General features: G+C 44.4%; 1 protein-coding gene across 2 annotated transcripts in view; it reads left to right on the forward strand.

Moving 5' to 3' along the window:
* The window catches only part of LOC147659019 (A-kinase anchor protein 2-like), a 265,438-nt gene that overhangs the window by 19,415 nt on the left and 230,019 nt on the right, over positions 1 to 16,004 (forward strand). The window contains exon 1 of one of the 2 annotated variants that reach the window (XM_086952035.1): positions 12,307 to 12,481. The exons of the other annotated variant lie outside the window; for it this stretch is intronic. The gene's annotated coding sequence lies outside the window, so the exon portion shown is untranslated. Of the gene's footprint in view, positions 1 to 12,306; positions 12,482 to 16,004 lie in introns of those variants that run through there. 2 annotated transcript variants of the gene reach the window in all.

Raw genomic sequence — 16,004 nt, forward strand, 5'->3', positions numbered from 1 at the left:
GAAATAGGAGAGGTTGATGAATCAGAATGGAATGAAGCGCTTGCCTCACCGAGGGAAGTAGGCATATCGGCGAAATTCAGATTAGTACAACTCAAAATTCTGCACCGAGTTTACTACACTAGAACATTACTTCACAGGATACAAAGGACACCACACCCATTCTGCCTCAGGGGATGCGGGAAGGAAGGGAATCTGTATCACACCCTATGGGAATGCCCGCTGATACAAGAATACTGGAAACAAATTATGCGCACTGTCTCTCAAGCACTTAAGATATCTGTCCTGCCTGAACCTCGGAAGTGTCTGTTGAACATTTGGGACCCCAATGATTTGGACAGGTATGGACTGTTGTGGGTCACGCTAGCCATTACAGTAGCCAAGAGGGGCATTGCACAAAAATGGGGTGTTCCAGAGCTACCTACAGCGGCTCGATGGGCCAAAAATATGGACTTGTTGATGGTAACGGAAAGGGCGGTGTATGTGCTTAGGGCTTGCCCCCGGAAATGGAACAAGATTTGGGCTCCCTGGAACACTTATAGAGGAGAAATCTGTGAACCCTTGCCAGAAAACGAAGATCTAGATTCTGAGGGGGAGGATGACTAGAAGGGTGGGAGTTTAGTTCTTCATGCACCGGGCTGTCACACGATTGTGGCTTAACCATGTACCGAATTGGAATTAAAAGGAATGGCTGATAAATGTTGAAGTGTGCAGAAGACATACTACACATGATGAGAAATAGTTAGATTTTCTTTTCTTTTCTTTATTATTATCTTAAAACCTTTCACGCATTGTTGAACATGATATTGAGGGTTAGAGGGGGTATACCTTATGTATAAATGAGACAGATTGGTAACGTTCCAACTACTGTACTGAAGACACTTACTGCTACAAATCCATGTACCTGTTGGGACTGCATTTACTACATGCTAAACTACGCACTACCATACTGCATTACCGGTCTAATATTACACAGAACCAAGTTGAATCCGATTTGCAATACTGTATATGTCACTGATGCCTTCATGTCAATAAAGATTTAAAAAAAAAAAAGATCTAGAAATCGTCTCCCCATACATCAATCTGCCAATAAAGGAGATCCCAATCATGTAGATGCATGATAATATGGTAGACAAATACTAACTAAAATCTTAAAGCCTTCCAAAAAGGGGACATCAGATCTATCCTCCCAAGGCCACTCATGGTATAACAAAGAATGCTGTAAAGCTAAAAAAGATCTGATAGAGGAAATAAAAAGTATGGATATTCTAGTCCACAGGGAGAAAAGGAGGTGCTACAACGATGTATTATTCAAGGCAAGGAAAAGCTGGCCGAAAATATCTGGTCCGAGCTGCTAGATGCGTGCAAAGCAAACGATCAAGCCACGTTTTGATGCCTGATATCCAAGGGTAATAGAAACGGAATTTGCTGCAGGGATTTTTTCCTGGATATTTCTCTCATCTGTATTCAACTGCTAATAACGAGGTTAATTTTGGTAGTGATGACTTAAGCACCCATCCAAGAGAGATACCCTTGTCCTTTAGTATGTCTGAAACAATGGAAGCAATAAATGCAATAAAATCAGGGAAGGCACCGGGGCCGGATAAAATTCCAGGCGATCTAAGGAGACAAGAGAAGGAGATATGGGCCCCTTACATTAACCTCTTGTGTAATGCCATTGCATTGGGCGCACCATTCCTGAAACATGGCGGGGCGCAGAGATTGTAACTATTTTTAAAAAGGGGGACCGTCAGAACCCGGCGCATTAAAGACCGATTAGTCTAATCGATGTCCTACAAAAGGTTTTTGCAAGACAAATTTTAAATAAACTGAGAACTTGGATTGTGGAAAATAGCATCCTAACCAAGTACCAGGCAGGTTTTAGGGAAAAATTAGCACAACCAACCAGATTTTTAGATTCCTTTGTATTATTTGGAAGTATATTAAAGTTAAAAAGGCGCACCTGTATATTGTGTTTGTCGACCCCAGGGCAGCTTTTGACCTGGTCCCCAGAAATCCTCTGCGGAAATCATTAAGAGACTTGGGTGACCCGGGGGGAAATCCTGGCACAGATTATTGGCCTGCACGAGTGTAACTTTGCCAGGGTTAGATGGGGGCCAAATGGCGAACTGACAGACTGTATACATATAAATTGGGGTGTAAGACAAGGGTGTGTGCTTGCCCCCACATTATTCTCTTTGTATGTGAACGACATTCCAGAATTCCTTTTGGGCTGCGAACATGATTCTCCCAAGTTGGGGGGGGGGGGGGGGGGGGGCGGGGGGGGGCTCGTGTACCTGCACTTTTGTTTGTAGATGATACGATTTTAATATCCCAGACACCAAAATGCCTCCAAAATGTACTTAATACTTTTGGAATCTATTGTGAAACCAAGGGATTGGAGATTAATTCTACCAAAACAATATATATGGCAGTTAATCCGCATAAATCTTTTAGAAAAACCCTAACTGTCAAAACTGAAAGTATAGAATATGTGCCCAATTTTAATTATTTAGGCATTACTCTAGATACTAAATTTGAATGGAAACCGCAGCTGGATAAAAGTAAAACAATTCTTTTCCAGAATTTAGTTCCGATAACGAGGAAACACAAGAGTAGCCAATCGAAAGCCATCTCTCCAGTATTGGAGTTATATAAATATAAGGTACAATCTGCCTGCCTCTACGGGGCACAATTATGGGGATACGCAGTGAAAAATACCTTTATGGTGCAAGAGAATATTTTTCCTAGGAAATTATTAAGTATCCCAAAGCGCACTCCTTTACTACCTGTATTAATGGATCTACACATTCATCGTACTGATGATCATGCGGCTTTACGGCCATTATTGGTTTGGATCCGCCTGTGGTCAACAGACAAACTTGTTCATTATAGAGAAGGTCTATAGGAAATTCTCAAAATCAGAAATACTACAAGGTTGGCGTGGTTGAATCATATCGAGGACTGGTTTACTAAATTGGTGTCGAGACATTTTTGGGAGGACCCAGAAGGTTTGACCTTGAGCTCTAAAAAATTGTTAAAACAAACCTACTGGACGTTTATTCAAGATTTTCTGTCATACAATTGTAAATTTGGCACCTTATCTTTAAGGTACCTTACTATGAACCCAAATAGTAAATTTGAGTCTTTTATGGATGAAATCCAATCAGAACTTGCCGAATCTCTGTATTTAAAATTTCGCTATGGTATTTTGCAAATTAATGCAAATACCCCTAAATGGGTGTGTAATACAGAAAAGGAAAACAATGGTAGTTGTGAATTTTGCAATACAGGTGTTAAAGAGTATGAAGTACACGTGTTATTCTTCTGCCCCGCTTATATTTATGCTAGGAGAAAATGGATTAAACCAATTTGTCGGCTCCTGGGATTCAGATGCTGTAGTGAGGCGGAAAGAATATTGCAAACAGATACTGCACAACCTATTGTGTTTAGTGTAAGTAGATAGCTTTTCTGTGTAGATCTAATAAGAAGGAGAAGGGGCTTGAAGTTTTAGTTATTTTTGTGATTAAGCCTGTGCCAAGAAAACAATAATAATAACCTAAGACGTATACCTATAATTTGATTGGTATGGATCCTTGTATATAATGCTGATAGTTTTAAATGTATTTTTTAAAGAAGGAAATAACATCATCTACAAACTGTGCCCAAATGAATTGTTAATATTGTGAAGTTATGTTAAAATGGCATTTGTGAAGGATGTTCCATGTATTTTAGAATCTAAAATCGTATTTATTGCTTTAATTGGAAAACTTTTTTTGGGACTTCGATTAGTACTTATAATTGTGTCTGAGAAGACGGGTTATGAATCGAATGGATTGTCTGATTGTTTTTATATTGTATGTAATCTTTTATGGTTTTTTATAATCGAAATAAAGATTATTGATTGATATATTATTACTTAACACACCTCACTCTCATACTGTTCTCCAACTGAGAATCTGTGGTCCCATTCACAATTGATGTATGAGTAAGTTTGACTTATTCTTGTTTTACGCGATTCACAATTGATGTATGAGAAAGGTTGACTAACTCTTGTTGTACGCCTGGCCTACTCATGATGTTCATGAGTAAGCCATTACTAACTTCTGGAATTCAAGAGTATTGCATGAGTAAATCAGAGAAAACTCAATGTGATTCGGACTCCTAGTCTCCAGTTTATACTGTGGACACATAGGTGTGTGTGGATGTGATGAGCTCTGTTTACTGTTATTATCTTGGGTCATAACAACAGTAACAGGAACCGAAACTTAACAGGACTCTTCCCTTTGCTCCTCAGCAGTAAACAGGAGACTCTTGAGGGGTCGTATGGCATTACGACGCGGGCTTTTACCACTCGTGCCATTACAACGCTGTTTTTACAATGCAAGTCGTTACAACAACTTGCGCTGTAAGCGCTGGATAGTGGAATAGTTTAATTTTCTATTCCAGCTCCAGCCCACGTTACAGTAGGGAAGGTGTTGGAATAGAAAATTAAACTATTCCCTATCCAACAGCGCCCTCCAGCGCAAGTCGTTGTAACGACTTGCATTGTAATAGCAGCGTTGTAATGGTAGCGCGTGGTAATACCCACGTTGTAAAGGCTGTTCCCCCTTTTGAGGGGCCCATGGTGGGACAAGGGAGCCAATCATGTGATGTCATCAAGGGTTCAAGAGCCAATTATGTCATTTCCGCTACCACAGGCACATTGCTGAATCAACACTCATGTTAGACAGACACATAAACGCACTAAAAAGACCTTGAGGTATCCAAGCTTGTATAAAACCTAGTGCTACAAAGTGAATATAGACAATAGAGTCTATGAAAAAGATATGTAATTAGACCAAGTTCTGACACAAAAAATGTGAGTTTTGTCAGAGTTTAACGGCTAAGGTTTAGTCGCTAGAAACTGAGGGCCTGATTTACAAAGGTAAACGTACATGCTTGTGTAAAAGTTTACTTTTTCTGTATTCACAAAACTACAATGTAATAGTAAGTTTGTGAGTGTGGATACTCCGCAGTGGGGGCGGAGAACTCCGCACATAAAAAGATAGGCCTGTCTTTCTGTGTGCGGAGTTCTCCGCCCGACTGCCGATTCTCCGCAATATTAAACTTACTGTTAGATTACAGTTTTGTGAATACTGAAAAAGAGTAAACTTGTACAAATGTGTAAGTTTACCTTTGTGAATCAGGTCCTGTGTGTATAAAAGTGATGAAACAGTTTGCCAGTGGGTGTGGTTTTACCCAGAGGATAGCGGTTAGTTAATCAGGCTTGACGTGAACTCGTGAACAAGAGGCTGATGTCCAAGGAGGACCGGAGTCCTTGGCCTGAGAGAGGTGCAGTGCAATTCAAATCTAGTTTTTAGTCCCAGAGAGCAGATGGTTATCCACTGTGGGTCTTTCAGACAGCTACAAATCCCTTCCATGTGTATGTGTAAAATGGGCACTCAGTAGTGAAGGTGGATCCTACTATTCACCACTATCCATGCAGGAAAGTCTTATGCTTTGCGATCAAAGGGTTTTCCAAAATTATCCATCAAACGATAGATTATAAACCTGATTAACAGATCTTCTGGTGGGCGTTTTATCTACTAAGCCAGTTGAATTTTCCCCCAATCATGATGGCAATAGAAAGTCCACTATATTATAAGTACTTCAGATGGGGAATCCAAAGCATTTTGTGAATATCACCCTCTCAGCTGAATTCATGTGAAGGAATTATCTTCATGGTGGCTGTCTGCTGGTGACGTCTGCATCAGGCCAAGAGGGCATGGAGAGAAAGGTTCCTCTGGTGTAAGTTCCTTACAACCTGAACTCTATGGTGGCAAGCAGGGTACTCTAAACCCTCTTCCGCCCTGAGCAAACATGACTGCTTTCAGGTTACTTGTCCTTAGCAGTTGACAATAAGTGGGGAAGAGAAAGGACATGCCTGGGGGACAAAAAATCTAGTAAATCTATAATTACTGATATTTACTTAACTTCACAATATTTTGGTTGTAGGTGTTTTGCCTACAATGTTTTTGCAGGGCGATATTTCTGACGTACAACTGCTGGGATGGAAGAGGCTCCTGAAACTGCTCCCACTGACTGTTTAACTCTTTGCTAATTTTCCAAAGTGTATTTGTTCCTTAAAACACTGAAATATACCCTACCCAATTAGCATTAATTAATTCAAGTGAAAAAAAAACACACATGGTTAGTATATCAGAAATCATACTTCATCTGTTTTCATATTTTAAAACTGAGCTATGTCATTGAAGTATGGATAGTTTCCTACATATATATCTGTTGGAATATTATACTGATTAGGCACACAAGGAGTGTCAGTTATTGTCAGTTCTCTCTTTGCAAAGGGGAACAGGAGCCAGAGCCTGCCCAGTTTTTAGAAGTGTAGCCAAAAACAAGTGGCCTTGAACCGTTTTAATCTCAACTCTTCAAAAACAAAAATGTTGTTGGTTGGTCCAGAGGTCAAACAGCCTGCAGCTTTGTTCAGTTTTGCTGTGACGTGAGCGATTTTCTTTAGCACTCAACTGATAGCTATACAGCCCGCTGCTGAGGGCTATACCGGTTGTTAACTGCCCTGAGCCCGAGTTATAGGTTCGAACCTCAAACAAGGACCTATAACGAGGGAGAGGGCCTTTAACAACCGGTGTAGCCTGAGGCAGAAGGGCCATAGGGCTATTAGAACATTCCACCCACTAAGGGTAGAATCTTCTGAATTAAAAAGGGAGAACCATGAAGACAAACATTGGAATGTTGATGCTCCAGGCTTCTACCGACCATTATAAGTCCGGAGCTACTTCATTGTCTTCCATGGAGATCTCAACATTGCAATGTTTTAATGACATATATAATTTCTTTGTCAAGCTAAGTAGAAAATTGGATCTAATACGGAATAAGTGTCAGAATTTAAAGCATGTTATACCCTCGAACATGCATGTGATTGTCTGCCACGATATATTCTCAAATGAATTATGACGTCTGTGCCGGCGTTTTCCCACTGTGCACAAGTGGAAACCGTAAAACACCACTGCTGAGAATTTAACTGATGTTTGCTCATTTTCATTTCCGACCTCCCAATCCTAATTCGCTGCCATGCCTGTCTTACTCGTGCTCTGGGTCAAAGGCTGGAGAAGAAAAATAAGTCCTGGTCCCCAAAAATTGGTGCTTCTGCTCACAGCCTATATAAATTAAGCATTGGAGATGATATACCCAGGGTTCACGCATTCACACAAGCTGTGCCGCCTTAATGCATGGGCATGCTGGACAGTTGCCCAGGTGCCCCACAAGCATAGGGGCCCCATGCAGACCAGAATTTAACACTAATTTTCTGTTAAACAATTTTATTCCTGTGAGTGGTTGTGTAGGCATGGCTCAGTGCATTGCTTTGGCCGGGGGCCTATAATACTGTTATAACGGCCCTGCACGGAGGACAGGATTAATAAAGGCCCACGTTAAATAGTTGGATATTTCCTCCTGTAGGGTTACTAATGCCTTTGCATCAGATTTCTGACCTTTTAGGGATTTACTAAAAATTGCATGCACAGCTCATAAAATGTACCCGATTTACTTTTTGCCTTTCCTACCGGGATGCTTACAATTCTCGAATGCAGATTATCTACCCGGTTGAAAATTCTGCATGCATAAAATGGAATAAAGGATTATGAGGATGATGATGTAATGAAAATGTTTTTATTGCATACCATTTTTTTAACCCAAAGTAGAAAATAGCCATGTGGAGAAACTTTTTCTGATACACCACTATTAAATATAGGGAATGTTCTTCCCCATTTCTTATATGATGTCAGCTACTCAGTGCCGGACTAAACCCTGTGGAGGACCCTAGGCAGTCGAATTTTCGAGGCCCTGTCGCAAATTATCTCCTAACGCAATTTTAATTTTACCAACACCAACAATTGTAATAAACCAATTTTATTACACACAACTAAACATTCACCATTATTGTTATTTATTTATTTTATTTATTTGTTTGCTTGTATAGCGCAGGATTCGACCCCCGAAGGGGTATCTCCGCGCTTGTGCTATATCCAAAATAACTGGCCAAGGTCCATGAGATAGTACTATAATTTAACATGCCGAGATTAAACAAAAATAAAAAAACATCATAATTTTTATAAGCTGATAAAACATTAAATATTCACTTTCCTCAATGTATTCTATCCATTGCCACATGCCCCCTGAAAGGAGTGGGGATCATAGGCTGATGTCTACTTTGCCTGTTAGGTAATCCAGCACTGCACTCAGATTTTACAGAATTACCCACAAGAGCAGTGGAGATTTCTCCACCAAAGTGGCTGTATCTACATAGTACCAAGCCCACTTTTGGGTGATATCTGATGGGCATTCCATCAGTACCCAGTGCCCATCTCTGATGGTGAAATTTGCATCATCTATACTGGGAACTAAACAGGTGGCCCAGTATGGGAGTATGTTGACAGTGACCACATAATAGGATACAATAACATCCTGGGTGGTGCTTTTCAGCACCACCCATTTTTTAAAGTCCACATCCCATTGTGGGGAAGACTTTCACAGAGGAAAGTCTGTCCGAAAGGTTTTTTGACCCGACTTAAATGCTTGTAAATAAAGTGCTCCCATAATAAAATGTTTTAAAAAAGCCAAATTCTGCCAGTTTAAGAACAGATTTTTTATTTGTATTTATCTCGCTAAAAATTGTGTTCGTGTTTAAGGTATTGTTATGTGAGATGAACAGTGTAAGGGGAATTTCCCCTGTTTAAGTGTGAATAGTATGTGTTTTAAGTACAATATGTTTAGATCTTACCCACAGCCAATAGACTACTGAGTGGGTTTTGGGTCCGGCCATTGCTTGCCATTGGTTACTTTCGACTCAGTCTCATTTGCCTGCTTCTTATTTGACGGCTTGCCTTCCTCTTCTTGTGTTTGTCCCTCCCTGGATCAAAGCTTTATTATTGTACTTCTGACTGGTTGACATGTGTCCTTCCACTAATTATGTGTAGGGGTCTACATTTTACTTTTTCTTTCAATACTCCATGAGAGTGCACGTGTTTCCGTACTCCCTCTTGCATGTGCTGCTTCCTCCCTCATATCTGTGCTCCCCGCCATGCTCATCCATTCCTCCCCTCCTCCACTTTCCAAAAGCCTTTTTTGTTGTTTTGTTTTACTTTCCTCCACTCCCTGCTCCCTTGGTCCCCTGCCCCTCACTGTTGCTCCAAGCCACTCAACAGTGTTAAGTTGATCTGCTGTGCCTCCCCTGCACCTCCCAGTCCAATGCTTTTTCTTTCTTTTTTTGTAGAGCGGTTTGCTACTGAGCCTCTTCTTTCTAGGTTGCTCACTTTTAAAACAAGCATTGGCATAGCCAATAGGTCTCGCCTTTGGGACCTTATAAGTGTTTAGCCATGTAACACTTGATGTTGTTGCACTAAGGATATTGTGCTGGATAACTAAACACTTATAAGGTCCCGAAGATGAGACCTAATGGCTATGCCAATGCTTGTTTTTGATGTTCTCCGACGATTATGCAAACATTGCAGTTTTAATTGGCACAGTGGGAGGAAACCTGTCCGTTCATAATTTTTTTTTTTATCGATTCCATGTGAATGAACATCCATGCGGATATAAAAGCATGCCTGCGGGAAGTGTATATATTTATGATGCTCTCACGATTGGCGTGAAAAGCTAAAATTGTGCCATTAAACAAAAATGTAAACGTTTACCACCCTTGCCCGACACCCACACAGATTGATTCACCTTCACTTGGAGGTTTAATGAGACCTGGCGAATCTCCATAAAATGTCAAATTCCTGCCCGCCACTTCAAACTAATGAATCTACGCCAGGGCCGCATGCAAAACTTCTCAGAACACTGCCCTATTGGAGACTTGGGTGTCACATTGCTCCTTACAGTAGCAGGTTTCCACATTCGCCATATTGTAACCCGAGTTTAGGGAAAGCTTGGACCGAGCTTTACCGTTATCTTCTATGGGCACTGGCAAAAAGCTTTGACTACCAAGGGACGGAGGTTTTCAAGTATATTCCATCGGTGTCTGCTTTAACAATGTAGGGAGCTCCGCTCAAGAAAAATAAATGCTTTCAGGTTTCCCTGTCAAAAGTCACAACAAAGCTTTGTGTGAAGTAACTCTTAAATTGCGCATTCAGGGGAACATAAAGGCAAGATTGAAGAAGGCAGGAAAGTGGAAGGGGCGAGGTAGAGAAGGAAGGAGACTGAATTGAGGGAAGACAGGGCAAGAAAAGGAGGTGGTCAAGGGAAAGGAGCAACAGAGGGAGAGCATCGGAGGGAATGAAAACAAGCATGCGCGCGTTTATAAAAAAAGGCGGGAGAGAAAGGCGGAAGGGTGCACCCGCGAGTGGTGCGCATGCGCTTGGGAGAGCAATCTGCTCATTTTCAAGCACTGCAATCATGCTTATGGCGCGCCCCTGCTCGCTCCCGCAAGCTGGATGCCTCCTCAACCACTAGTGTGTGCTTGAAAATGAGCAGAGGGACGGCTAAAGGTCCTCCTATGTAACGCATGCGGGCTGCGTAGGCGAGACCTAAAAATGTGCTGTTCTAAAGTGGTTGCCAGCGTCCTTGAAATGTTAAATTAAAAGCAAACAAACAAAATTGGTCTCACAACATCATGATGCATATGTTGGAAGTTGCATTCAGAAAGTGTCGTTTTGCCCACCCAATTTCAATTTAAATGCACAATAAAATGTGATTCAGGCTGAGTGCTGTGTCATTTCAAGGATTCGGGGGGCCCTGGTCAAGAAATTATTTGGGGGCCTCTGTTTGGAAAAACTTGGAATTTTATTTCCCACTTTTATTTATTTATAAAGTTTTATATAGCGCGAACAAGATCCTGAAGGATAGCTAATTCAGTTCCTGCGATGCCAAACAATATTGAGTTTTTCATTAAGAGATGGGATCCAGACATACACAGAAGTGAGCTGGGGAGAAAGTTCGCTCTCCCAGTGGAATCTTGAAAGGTGGGGGCCCTGGGCAATTGCCCACTTTTTCCATGCCTTAAAACGTCTCTGGCTGGTTGATTTTCGAAGAGTACATCTACGGCTGCAGACAGCAGTTCGGTGGCTATCAGTAAGCCACCAACATTATCCTAACCCTCCTTCTTTCCCCCAGTTTACATGCATCCAGCTGTTTTCTCCATTTGTAAATCATCCTCCCCCAAAGGCCATGTCATCTTATCTCCTCCCAAGAATTTAGTCAAAATTAGAAATCTGAAGCGCCCACAACAGCACCGCATGGGCCTCAAAGTGCTAAGTACAACAGATGCTGCTGTTGCACAGCTTAGCATCTGCCCTTTTAGCAACTTCGGACGACCGGCAGCGAATTCAGTTTCCGGGAAGAGCATCACCAAGTGGTGGTAGACACCCTGCAGCCGGTGCTTCGACCCACCGAGCTATCGTGAAATGCTGCTGTTGCACAGCTTAGCATCTGCCCTTTTAGCAACTTCGGACGACCGGCAGCGAATTCAGTTTCCGGGAAGAGCATCACCAAGTGGTGGTAGACACCCTGCAGCCGGTGCTTCGACCCACCGAGCTATCGTGAAATGCTGCTGTTGCACAGCTTAGCATCTGCCCTTTTAGCAACTTCAGACGACCGGAAGCGAATTCAGTTTCCGGGAAGAGCATCACCAAGTGGTAGACACCCTGCAGCCGGTGCTTCGACCCACCGAGCTATCGTGACGAGTGGAACTCTTTGGAGGCCATCATCCGCCGCATTCCCCCCGACTCAGGGGTTTTATATTGTTGAATATTATGAAAAATAACGGTCCAGGCAAAAAGCATTCCTTGGTGTGCGCTCCCGAGGGCATCATAGGGCTGGGCGGTACCGACTTTGAAAAGTGCCGGTACTCCGTACATCTGCGCCTTACCGAAGACGTGCAGCTTCTCGGAGCTACACTGGACCTGCCGATGCGACCCTGGCAGTAAACGTGCGCACTGCCGCCCTCTTCCTCAGGGTCTCAGCTGGCATAGGTGCAGAAGGCGCAGTGGCACCGGAGCCTAGAGGGGGAGCGTCCGAACCCTGATTATTCCTGCATTTTATCAAACAAACAGCGGCCCAGGGGTCCGTTTTCTCCCTTGCTCCAGGGCCCAGGGCACCCTCTCCATCTTCAACCCCCCACACTCCCAGGCCCTGCAGTCCGGGGCTGAATGAAAGCATCAGCACGCCGCTCGTGACCGCACGGAAAGCCGAGAGAGGCCTCCAGCTCCATTCATGTATTCATTATTCAGGAGGAGGAGACATGGCGGGGGGGGGGGGGGGGGGGGGCTGTGTCATCAGAGTAGAGAGGAGCGCTGGCCAGAGCCCGCCTGCAGCCGCCGCGCACAGCAGCAGCAGCATCCCGCAGCCCCTGCAGGGCTCCCACACCCCCGGACACAGGGCCTCGAGGCGCTGTGCCCCACATTGCAGCACAGGGAGGGCCCGCTGCCCGGAGAGGGGGCCCCAGAGCGCCGGGACCCGCTTCCAAGTGAGTGCTGTAAACAGACTCGTGGCTGCGTTGTAAGCAGTGTGTGTGACTTATGGGGGTGGGACACTGGGGTGGTGGTGATGACGATGGTGGGTCTGAGCTAGGTGTTACTGGTGAAGAGGAAGGGCGGGGGCGAGGGCTAGAGTGACCTTCCAGCACTCACACACGTAAAGGAATGCGTTGCCCTTTAGTTTCCTTCCCAGTAGGACAGTGTGTTTGCTCGGCGGCTTGTCACTGGCGTGTTTGGCAACAGAAGCCCTGCGCATCCCGGGCAGCTGTGTGTGTGGAGGGCTTGTGATGCACGGGTGTGAACATGAAGAGGGCGTGTGTGACACACACTGCGTGTGCGGTGCTTCCCACTGTACGGTCTTTGGCAAACACAATGTAGGAACTGGAACTTGGGGCAGTCTTGCTTCTAAACATGGACAGGGTGCCAAGGCATGTCACAGAAACCGTGCCAGCCCCCTGCCCTCTGTCCCGCCCCGCCTCTCTATGCATCTCTACAGCGTCCCCGTGAGGGCTGCAGGGACACAGGCCGTGGTGTCAGCCCCCTTCCCCGAGAGAGGGCTTGCAGACCGAAAATGGACCCAAAACGTGGAAACGGGGCAAAAGGCATCGTGTGGCCGTGTTTGCCGTCTTTTTTCTGGCTTTCTTCCTATTTTTGAGTAGCTTCATGTAAAATGGAGCGATTTTTTAAATCCTGCCCCCAAATAAATAATTTCAGTCGCAAATTAAGTTTACTTTCCCTATTGCAGCTCGCAGATGTTAAACATATCTGGGAGGGGGGCAGAGAGTCCCGTGCAAGAAACTGGACGGCGGTGTTTGGCGCATTGGGGCAGCCACAACCTTGTAGTGCAGCAGAGGAGACACATTTTTGGATGCAGAGGGAAAGAACATTACCCACCACAGGGGTTTCCCATCCTCGGAGCATACCATCTCCACGTGGCAAATGTCTTAGAACGTTTGGAGATAGAGAATACTTTGATCGTCGTTGAGATTTGTTGAGGTTTTTCTGTCCTTATTAGGAGTAAAAGGCAGCAAACACACATCAGTGGTGTTTTTTGAAAAAATGTGGTGCCTACGCATTGTAGGTGCCCCCACTAACTCTCAAAAGCCCCAACTATCTTTTCCAACCCCTTTAATGGGAGAACTTGACACAGACAACTGCTTGGTCGCCAATGTAGTATATACACATTTGTGATAAACAGGCAACATGCATAATGTTTTTTTCCTGCAAGATTTAGTATTCTGTTCTTTGTCTAAAGACAAACCCCGAAGGTCGCAAAGCCACGTTATCGATGGATTTGCAACAAAAAAGTATATTATCTGTGTCACATTAACACAAGGCTATCAGGCTCGCGTAGTGCAAAAATCAACTTTACTTCTGCCTGTTAGGAAACTGAGTCAGTGAATACCAGTGAACTCCCTGTCCGCTGCCTTGCTGGAGGGGGTGGGTGGGAGGCAGCATGTCAGTGCAGCATAATTTGTGACATTACTTGGTTGTTCTAAGTATTAAAGTGCGTGCTGGGTGGTGAAAAATAATAGTATGCGAGGGAGGGGGAGCAGCATTCCTGTTGGCTAGGAAAGAAAGCTTCCCTCAGGGCGCGTCCTGTTTTATTTCCCGGAGGTGCACTTGGGGGGACCATATCCTGCAGATTTGTCTGGGCAGCTTGGGTGAGGCATCCCAGGCCTTGGGTGGAGACGCTGCCGCACAAGGACCCCTTGCCCTGCTCCTCCCTCTTCCAGTGGCCCTTCTAGGACATCACCACACATCCCAGAAGTGGTGGGTTTGGACTGAGAGAGAGGAAAGGGGGACCAGGATACGTTCTAATTGCAGATGGAGGGCCCTACGATGATTCTTGGGAAACATCCTTTACAACGAAACTTTTCCACGCACTACCTTTACAACGCCGGAATTACAACGCATTTCGTTACAACGACTTGCGCCGGAGGGCGCTGTAGGATAGGGAATAGTTTAATTTACTATCCAAAACCTTCCCTACTATCCACGGGGACTGGAGTTGGAATAGTAAATTAAACTATTCACTATCCAGCGCCCCCCAACGCAAGTCGTTGTAACGACTTGCGTTGTAAAACCTGCGTTGTAAAGGCATGCCTGGAAAAAGCATGCGTTGTAACGACATACATCCATGATTCTTCTGCCATTGCACACAGCTGGGACAGGAGCTCAGCTAAATTCAGTGGTTGAAGTGAGGGAAGGCTATTGGGACCCCCAAATATGCTGACCCCACCCCTATTTCACTCATCATAGTTCCCATACGTTTTTAGGCATCTCAACCACTCTGGCCACATTCAGTGTGCCTGCAGGAGCCCTTTAACTTCATGTTCCGGGATGAAGATGTTTTATTGTCTCTTACTAGATACATTGCATCCTTTCATATCTTGCCCAAGACTGGACTTGTCTTTATCCCGCATTTTAGTGCGTCCTTAGTGGTGCACAGCGTGAGTCAGGCCTAGCAGTGCCTGAAACAGAGACCCGCTCAAGGCCGAGTCCCGCTACAGCTGTTGGGTGAATGGAGAAAGTTAACTTGAACTTTTCTGGAATGATAGCTCAGTGAGTTGAAATTAGGTCGCCTGCAAAATGCACTACCCTGGAGGTCTTTAGTTGAAACTGTGCTCAGCCTCCCGTCCTTAGGAGTGGTTAACATTGGGTTGCAGTTTCATTGCGTTATTCATAGTTCCTAAAACAGCTGAATTGCGGCACGTAGCGCTATGCAAACACAAGATTATTGTCAGTTAACCCATCGGGTTGTCTTAGCATTCAAGCCGGGCTCCCGACCCGCAGAGCATGCTAACGCCGGTGATTATGCGGTTATCGGCGTGAGGTGGATTTCCAGCCACCTGCCAAGGATGGTTGCGCCTGGCGCGTGTGAGGAGTTAAGCGAGTTACCGCTATTTTCGGCGCTCCTCTTAATCGTACAAAGTGCAGTCGGAGGTGTAATTGGGGCTTTCACAGAAGCGTGATTGAAACGTCCCTTCAACCTGCCGTGGTTAGGTTTGGCGGCAGGGGAGGGGCTGAAGTTGGCTTATAACCAGAGCCAATGGAATTATGCGGCAGGGGAGGGCCACATTATGTGGTATGACTGAGTAAATTATGCGGCAAAAAAAAATGCAAATTATGCGGCTTAAAGAGCAAGATTTTATGATACTATCCCTTCATTATTTTGCCCTTTATTCACTTGCTAAGATTGTCTGAGCTTTGGTTGCACCTCATTAGTACCAGTTTAGCACCCAAATACAGCAATACGCATAAAGCATGTGACCAGCCAACCTTTGCAAAAGGCCTCCCACTGCGCAGCAAAACATGACGCTTCGTTGTTAACTTTTGAACAATTTGCGCTAGAGACAACATTTTTGTAGGTTGAAATCAGGAGAATATGCAGCAACTGATGAGATGTGTGGCAAATGTGTCAGATCTATAATTATGCGAAAAGTGCAGTGGCGTGGCCCCGCACAATCGCATAATTCCAGTGGCCCTGCTCATAACATTGTGTTACGCAGT

The sequence above is a fragment of the Lissotriton vulgaris genome, unplaced genomic scaffold (assembly GCF_964263255.1).
Source record: "Lissotriton vulgaris unplaced genomic scaffold, aLisVul1.2 SCAFFOLD_1549, whole genome shotgun sequence".
In the NCBI taxonomy this organism is placed as follows: domain Eukaryota; kingdom Metazoa; phylum Chordata; class Amphibia; order Caudata; family Salamandridae; genus Lissotriton; species Lissotriton vulgaris.